Consider the following 9,445-nt stretch of genomic DNA (forward strand, 5'->3'; position numbering starts at 1 on the left):
AAACTTTTGCATATGATTTCTGTAGCATTTCAGGCTAGTCGTCTCATTCAAAACTAAGACTTTACCTATTGGCTGCTATGTAGAATCTTAATATATAACAAGAAGCATCATAGAAGATGTAAGGATTTTGTTTTTTTCTCCTTCCTGTTTCCCTTTTTAATTTGCCCAAGTTTCATATAGTTGACCCTCTCCCCTATTAAGTAGCTACAAACAATGAAGGGGACATTCACAAAAGTAACTTGCATCTACAATTTGGCGAAGATTTCACATCAATTTTAAGGAAAAGATGAGTGCTGATTCTTCAGCAACTCCCATTACCAAAAGGTACGTATTACTATATAACAAATTAACCTTTTACAAACTCTGTGTTCTCTAATTCAGTCTTTCTTTCATTTACATCAAATTATGAAAGTTTAAATAGTGTAAAAACACCCTTGAACGTTTAGACCCCCAAATTATAACTTAATCAATTCAAGCATTATGTCAAACAACTAGTGTGGAAAATTAACATAAGCTATAATATGGAATTGGAAAAACTATCTAAGCCAAATTAAAATCACAACCCACAGCAGATAATAAAAGGCAAAGATAAAAGGGAAGACAGATGCAAACACAAAGACAACACACGATGTGTTATCGAAGAGGAAACCGAAGCTCTTGGCGTAAAACTTCTCCACCGCCCCCTAAGCGGTAAATAATCCACTAGAAAATGTAGTTGGGATACATGAACAACAATAGACCCTCCAAGCCTAATCTACCCAGTGCACCTAAGCCCTCCAAGCTTCTTGCTCCAACGAGGTTGCGCCGAACCTTTTTCTTTTCTAGCTTCCTGGATTCCGCTACTAGACCATAGCATCAACCAATGAAGATTTGTTCCTTCCTAACTGCTTCCCAGAACATTAAACAGCCCTCTCACAGTAATGGATATAGTGAGAACAAGGTTTTGGTAAAAAGCCTCTCAAGGGTTTGGCAATGGAGAGGAAGAGAGTTGAGGAATTTGAAGAGGCACTTATGTAAAGATTGTAGATGAATCAATCTTGTTTTACTCTAGGGTTTCTCTCTCAAAATTCTCTCTGGAAGCTCTCTTTCTTTTGTGGGTATAAGGGGTATATATACTAGGGTGAGAGAGGAATGTGAAACGTCAGGTTTTTCAAAACAGGGCTGGCTCGCGGCTTGGCCTCGCGACTTGACTGAGTCGCGAGATCCAGTCGCGAGATAACCGTATGGCCAGTTGTCCTGTTTTGTCCTGTAGTGCTCCAGCTAGCATGACTGTTCACCTTCTGGCATGCTTGGCATGTGTGCTGCGTCTGGCGGCTTGCAGCCACGAGTCACCCGCGAGGCCAAGCTGTGAGTCTCTGTTTTCTTGTACACTCTTGAGTAAACTTCACTCTATCTCACTCACTATCCTTACAACAAGCCCACCTAAATACAGGGTTACTAAATGCTGAAATACAAGCAAATTTGGCACGGAATAAAGTCAATTAGATGGTTGAATAAATTCAACCTTACAATCTCCCCCTTTGGCCATTCCGTGACAAAACCCTAAAACAGACTCTAGACTTAACATGTGAGTTGGGAACAGTGGAGCAAAACTCACTCACACCTAACTCTAGAAGCTGTGAAGCACTTGAATCATATGAACATAAGACTCCTGAAACACAACAATACACCATGATCATTGTAAGCAGAAAATCGTGAAATGCATATGAAATAGGCAATATGTGATCAAGCAAAGATGGAGTTAAGAAACAAACCACGGCTTGATCAACTAAGTAATCACTACAAGGTAGTGACCACAATGCTCATTCACACTTGGAATGAACATTAGGACATACAAGCTAACAAGCTCAATGCAAGTCTCTTGCATGCCAAACACTCAACCAATGCATAATACACTAAGTATATGCATCTAGGAACAATCCTACAAGGGCACAAGAGTGACAGTACTTAAAAGAAAATGCAATACATTTATATAGAAGTACTGATTTAAACAAAGCATAAAGGCTGCATAAAGCATGGTACAAACCATAAAGCCTACAAACTATGCATAAAACATAACCCTAAAAGCTTGCAAAAGCAACATGGGTACAAGAACAATATATCCTGAAAAACATCAACAATATATGTAAAAGATTAAACCAAGATTGTAAGTTATTAGTTAGAAACAAAAATACACCAAAGCCACAATGTATTAAACCCATAGAAACAACACATTATCCAAAACATAAGAGCAAGATAAACTATGCTCCCCCTCAACATAATGCTCCCCCTCAAGGTCTGTTTCTCAAAAATTTCTCCCCCTTTTTGACCGGAATGGCCAAAGGGTCAGTGCCCATGATGTGTGGCGAAGCTGTTGAATTTTGCAGAGAGAATATCCAGCTGGTCCTGCATGGCTATCATCCTCTCAGACTGCTCTGTCTGGACTTTCCTAAGTCCATCAAGTCTATCCAGGATTACTTGAAATGCGTCTTGAGGTACAGCTGAAGAAGTTAATGCTCTAGTCCTCTTGCCACTCCTTCTGGGTGTTGAAGTTGATGCCTAGCCTGCTGCCTCTGTCTCAATCTCCATTGGAACACCTTCATCTTGTTTAGCCCCTTCTTCATCTACATCACCCGGAAGCCGTACTTGTATCCTTATGATGGCTTGCTTGTTGATTGCTGAGGGTATTGGCATTAAGCTAAGGTCTTGAGGAATTAGAATTCATTTTGCCCTGAAAATCCGCATGAGAAGGCTAGGAAAAATCAGCTTAGCTTGGGAAGTTGTTCTGGTCTCTTCCATGATTGTATGAAATATATGAGAGCTGATATCAATGAATGTTTTCTCTTTTAGCTCCATAAGAAAAATGGCTCTGGCATTGTTGATTGTAGTGAGTTTCTTCACAGGATACAAGTTGTTCATCATGATGATGGTGAGGCACCTCATGTCAACTGGAAAAGCTATGGTATTGAGACACTTTCCTTCTCTCTGTCCACCAATGCGGTTTTGAATAGTTTCTATAGACAACATTCTGTCTTTGTAGTTGCTAAACTCATGCTCTTCTAAACCCTCAAGACCAAGGACCCTATCAATATCATGAGCATCTAGAGTGAATTCATGCCCTCTTACCCAACAATCTAGCTCATCTTCCCTAATCTTCACATTAGAGTAAAATTCTCTTATCAGAGGCTCACACACACCCGGTAATCCACTTAACAACTTTTCCCAGCCTCTGCCCTCAAAACATGTGGGAATAAATGTATCTTTTAGGTCCACTAAATCCACAAATCTCTCTTGAATTATGGTTCCCTTCATGGAAGAATCTTTGTATCTCTCAAAGTGTTGAACCGACCTAAACAGATTAGAATCCATTTTCAATCGTTTGTCAGCCTTCTTTGCAGGAGTTTTCTTCTTCGAAGGTGAGGGAGCCATCTGTGAACAATCAGAAGAGGCCACAACAACATAGTACAATACATATGTAGAACAAATCAGAACTTTGTTAGTGACAAGGACAAAAATGCCACCACTCAGATGAACTAAAACAATTAAACCCCATGCTACTGAAAACAACCACACAGATGAACAGGCTTAAAAAGTAGATACACAGGAACAACTGGTATAATGCATGGGAGAGATTTTGAAGACATCCAAAAGACAAATATATGTCAATGAGACATACAGATTGATGTGTATGACCTGACTCAAAGAACAAAAGACAGATGCACACAATAGATAGACAGGCACAAATTTCAGCATAGTAAACCTCACATCCAAAAAAAATTTCGAATCAACATATTAACATAAGATCAGAAAAGAAGAGAAACCAACAAATAGCAAACCCTAGCTAAGCACATGAAGAAAAAACCAACCAACAACTTAGTTAAAATCAAACTAAATCAATAGCTTCCACAAGCTAAGCAAGGACAAAGAGTAACAACCGAACCAAAAACCCATCTCAAAATCATAAACAAATGTGAATAATCCGGAGGGAAAAGCACAAAAACAAGTAAAATAGAGTTCAAGACAGAAAACCCATACCTGTTACTTGAAGATTTTGAGCTGAAAATAAGCAACAATGAGGTTCGAAAATGGAGGCACAGTGTGAATGGGTAAGAGCAGTTGAGAGAGACAATGAACAGTCACAAAAAGGTCGAGGGAAAAACTGAATAAGTTTTAAAAACTGCCCATATTTTTGCCAAACATGCATTTTTCGCGACTGAAGTGAGTCGCCACAAAGACGCTAGTTCAAGCCGCCAAAACACTCAAAGACAAAAGTTTGAAAAATTTTTCTAAGTGTTTTTCGCGACTGGAAGGTCTACCCACGAGGGAGTCGTGAGCTGAGCCACGAAAATCTCTGAGTAACCCTCGTGACTGGACCTTCCACTCGCGAACAAGTCGCCAAATATGACCCGCGAACACGCGACTGAGGCACGCGACTTGACTTACCCGCGACTGAGTCGCCAAAACAAGGCAAAAATGGATTTTTGAAAATTTTCAGATTTTTCTAACAAAATACTTTCCAAAAACACCTAAAACACTCAAAAATCTTGTTGTGCTTGAATTAACTAAGATTGAGCATGTGAAAACACATTTCATCAAGTACAATCACACAAATGAATATGGCATTTATTGAACATAAACTTGTGTGTGGATATCAACAATGAGATAGTCCTTAGTCTAATGTGAAGTTTCAATGATCAATTCAACCAAGGCATACACAATTAGTACTAGATCATGTGATCCATCTCAATTATAGAAATATGTATATATGACCTCCCACAAAACTAGATAACATATCTTGGAGCTTTACATTTGACTCCACTTTCAATCTCACCATTTGATCTTTTTGATCCTTTTTGAGACAATCACCTCTCATTATGAGAGTGATATTTGATATTTCACTTTAATGAACTAGCCTTTGGCTTTTTGAATAAACACTTACTTTAATTTTAGGTCGTTTACCCTTTTTCCTAGTCGAATACTAGAATGTGCGACAGGCTTTTGCAGCTTAATATCTCTTTTCATTTGGAGATTTACATTTGGTGAGCTCTTTTTAGCAAAAACAAAAATAAAGAGTGGGAAGATATATAGACACAAATCTATGCATGTCTCAAGATCATCATAACCATTCACTAATCATTCATGACAAGTTTAAAGATCTATTTACAACAATCACATAGATTTCAAGATTTCTCCCACAGTGATATGAGTGCAAAGAAACAAGCAATGCTCGAAAATGCACAAAGCCATTAGCACAAAGGTACAAGGCAAAACAAGTTTTGAGACAAAAACCCAACAATGTCAATCAAACTTTTTGATTTTCTGATTTTTATGTAAATTTTTGGATTTTTGACATAAGAAGAAAAAGATTGATCAAAAACAAAAATATGCACAAGTAGACAAACAAACAACCATCAACATAAACAACAAGCAATCAATCAAACATCGTCACAAAGCATAAGAAGTATTAATGCATGGACATGTTGTAATGTTTATGCATGAGTACCCTTTTTCACCCACACGTCACTTGCATTTGGGGTGATTTCCTTATAGGATTGGGTACGGGAGTTAGGGCTTTCAAACCTTCGTGAGAAGCTTTCCAAGCAATTGGTGAATGCACCAATCATCTTCATCACGTTCATCATTCCGGGATTACCATTTTGATCTCTAGATTGTTCACTTGTCCAATTTCTTCTATCATTTCTAGGTCCTCGTGACCTTTGAGGAGTTGCACTATTCTTTGCTCTCAGCTTTTGGCAATTTGGTCGAGTATGCCCTTGAAGTCCGCAATGATGACACACATAAGTTGATCTAGGACCTCTTTGTGGTCGTGGACGAGACTTGGCACGAGATTCAGACCTGCCCATATACTGATTGCAGGGATTCAACAACCGTTGGTTCTCCACATTCTTCTTCTCCTCCATCTTGAGCTTCTCAGCAGTAAGGTCAACTTCAACTAGATCTTTAGCCTTTACAAACTTCACTTCTTTAGTGACAGTTCCAGATGAGCTACTTCCTCCGGTATATCCCAATCTGGATTTGTCTGAAAAACTCTTTTGAGATGAAATAACATTATCTAGCTTCTTGGTAGTGACCCTCTCTATTTTAGCATTTGCTTGCACAACCTCTTGCTCAAGAAATCTTACTTTTGTGTAAGCTTCTGACAACTCACCATTTAGTGTCTCTATCTCACATTTGGCCTCCCTATATCGGATTAGGAGACTTTTATAGTCCTCCTCTGCCTTCTTCATTTTTCTCATAGCAGCCTTGGCCACCCTTGTGTACTCACCCGACTTCTCCAGGAGTGAGCTATAATTCTCTTGAAGATTGGCTATGCTTTCATCTTCTTCAGCATCTGATTCTTCAACAATTCCTAGTGATTCTTCATCACTATGTTCTTCGAGGTCTCGTACAAGCAGATTCAACTCGTTTGAAGAGTCAACATGAACAATAGTCATAAAAGCTGAGTAGTTCCCCTCTCCATCACAGCTTTCTTCAGATTCTGAGTCGGATGAATCCGAGTCACTCAATGTTGTGGCATACACTTTGCCTTTCGATTTCAAATAATTCGGACATTCTTTCTTAAAGTGTCCATGCCCGTTACATTCAAAACAAGTGACACCTTGTGTAGGTTGGGATTCTTTTCCATCTTTCTTTTTGAATTCCCTTTTCTCCCTTCCTGAACTTTGGAATTTTCTTTTATCACCAAATTTGCCATTATTTTTGAATTTCAAGAACTTTCTGAAACTTTTAACAAGGTATGCAACATTTTTGTCAACCACATCTTCTCCCGATGAGTCTTGATCTTCCACCTTCTCATTAATGGTCTTAAGAGCAAGAGATTTACTCTTCTATTGATTGGGCAATGACATCTCATAAGTCTGAAGAGAACCAATCAGCTCCTGGACTTTGATGTCATCAAGGTCCTTGCTCTCTTCAATCGCTGTCACTTTAGCACGAAAATTTTCCGGCAATGATCGAATGATCTTCCTTACAATTTTAGAATCCTCCGTTTTCTCCCCCAAATTGAACTTGCTGACAACCACCTCATTTAGCTTTCCATAGAAAGAGTCAAAGGACTCATCCTCACTCATTTTGAGCTCCTCAAACCGAGTGGTCAGCATTTGCAACTTGGTGTCTTTCACTTTCTTCGTGCCTTCGTAGGTGGTTTCCAATATCTCCCATACTTCTTTGGCAATGGTAATGTGAGAGATCCTGTGAAATTCATCTGGAGATACACCACAGAAAATAGCATTGAGTGCTTTACTGTTAGCATTAGATGCAGTGAGTGCTGCCTTATCCCATGTGGATTTGGCTGCCTCAGATCTGGTCCAACCAATCTCAACAGCATCCCAAACAGATTCATCAATTGAGCAAAGAAATGCTCTCATGCGAACCTTCCAAAAAGCATAATTACTACTATCAAAATATGGAGGTGCATTTAGGGATTGAGACCGATCCATCTCAATAGGGAGTCAAGGATCACACAATGGTATTGAAACCAATAAAAGTGTACCTGCTCTGATACCAAATGAAAGTTCAAATAGTGTAAAAACACCCTTGAACGTTTAGACCCCCAAATTACAACTTAACCAATTCAAGCATTATGTCAAACAACTAGTGTGCGGAAAATTAACATAAACTATAATATGGAATTGGAAAAACTATCTAAGCCAAATTAAAATCACAACCCACAGCAGATAATAAAAGGCAAAGATAAAAGGGAAGGCAGATGCAAACACAAAGACAACGCGCAATGTGTTATCGAAGAGGAAACTGAAGCCCTCGGCTTAAAACCTCTCCGCCGCCCTCCAAGCGGTAAACAATCCACTAGAAAATGTAGTTGGGATACATGGACAGCAATAGACCCTCCAAGCCTAATCTACCCAGTGCACCTAAGCCCTCCAAGCTTCTTGCTCCAACGAGGTTGCGCCGAACTTTTTTCTTTTCTAACTTCCCAGATTCCGCTACTAGACCATAGCATCAACCAATGAAGATTGGTTCCTTCCTAACTACTTCCCAGAACACCAAACAACCCTCTCACAATAATAGATATGGTGAGAACAAGGTTTTGGTAAAAAGCCTCTCAAGGGTTTGGCAATGGAGAGGTAGAGAGTTGAGAAATTTGAAGAGGCACTTATGTGAAGATTGTAGATGAATCAATCTTGTTTTACTCTTCGGTTTCTCTCTTAAAATTCTCTCTGGAAGCTCTCTTTCTTTTGTGGGTATAAAGGGTATATATACTAGGGTGAGAGAGGAATGTGAAACGTCAGGTTTTTCAAAACAGGGCTGGCTCGCGGCTTGGCCTCGCGAGATCCAGTCGCGAGATAACCATATGGCCAGTTGTCCTGTAGTGCTCTAGCTAGCATGATTGTTCACCTTCTGGCATGCTTGGCACGTGTGCTGCGTCTGGCGGCTTGCAGCCACGAGCCACCCGCGAGGCCAAGCCGCGAGTCTCTGTTTTTTTGTACATTCTTGAGCAAAATTCACTCTATCTCACTCACTACCCTTACAACAAGCCCACCTAAATACAAGGTTACTAAATGCTGAAATACAAGCAAATTTTGCACGGAATAAAGCTAATTAGATGGTTGAATAAATTCAACCTTACAAATTAAAAACTAGCTAAGAGTTTAGACTAATAAATTTTAGTTTCCTTATCTCTTTCTCCTTGTAGATTAGAAGGTAAGGTAGCGTTAATAACCAGTGGTGTAAGTGGCATTGGTGAGACCACTGCAAGGCTTTTTGTTCGACATGGGGCTAAGGTCCTTATAGTAGATGTCCAAAACGAGCTTGGCCACTCAGTCTACAAAGACGTTGGCTTTGAATCCATCTCTTACATCCATTGTGATGTAACAAATGAATCTGATGTTGAAAAGGTCGTGGACATGGCTGTATCCATGGAAAGCTGGATATCATGTTCAACAATGTTGGCATTTCAGGCAACATGGTATCACAAATTTTAGAATCAGAAAACAAAGATTTCAAAAGGGTTTTAGATGTCAACGTTTTTGGGGCTTTCTTGGGTGCCAAGCATGCTGCTAGGGTTATGATTCTAGCAAAGAAAGGAAGCATTCTCTTCACCTCAAGCGTGGCTTCAGTGTTGGCTAGTGATATTCCACATTCATATGTGGCATCAAAGCATGCTATGGTGGGAATGGCTAAGAACTTGAGTATGGAGTTGGGACACTATGGAATAAGAGTTAATTGTGTGTCTCCTTTTGCAGCTGCAACTCCTATGCTAAGAAAAGCTATGGGGATGATGGAGAAGAATAAGGTGGAGGATGTGGTTTGATCGTGTGCAAACTTGAAAGGAGTGGTATTGGAGCCAGAAGATATTGCTAAGGTAGCACTGTATTTGGGGAGTGATGAGTCTAAGTATGTGAGTGGGATGAACCTGGTTGTTGATGGGGGTTATAGCCTTACTAATCCAACATTCTCAAATGCAATAAAAAGCCTTTTCTCTTGA

At 39.6% G+C, this 9,445-nt stretch overlaps 1 pseudogene; it reads left to right on the plus strand.

The window, feature by feature from the left end:
* The first annotated feature begins 286 nt into the window (after positions 1 to 286).
* LOC115951312 lies at positions 287 to 9,445 on the plus strand (annotated as a pseudogene).

This window comes from Quercus lobata, chromosome 7, assembly GCF_001633185.2.
Source record: "Quercus lobata isolate SW786 chromosome 7, ValleyOak3.0 Primary Assembly, whole genome shotgun sequence".
Lineage (NCBI taxonomy): Eukaryota > Viridiplantae > Streptophyta > Magnoliopsida > Fagales > Fagaceae > Quercus > Quercus lobata.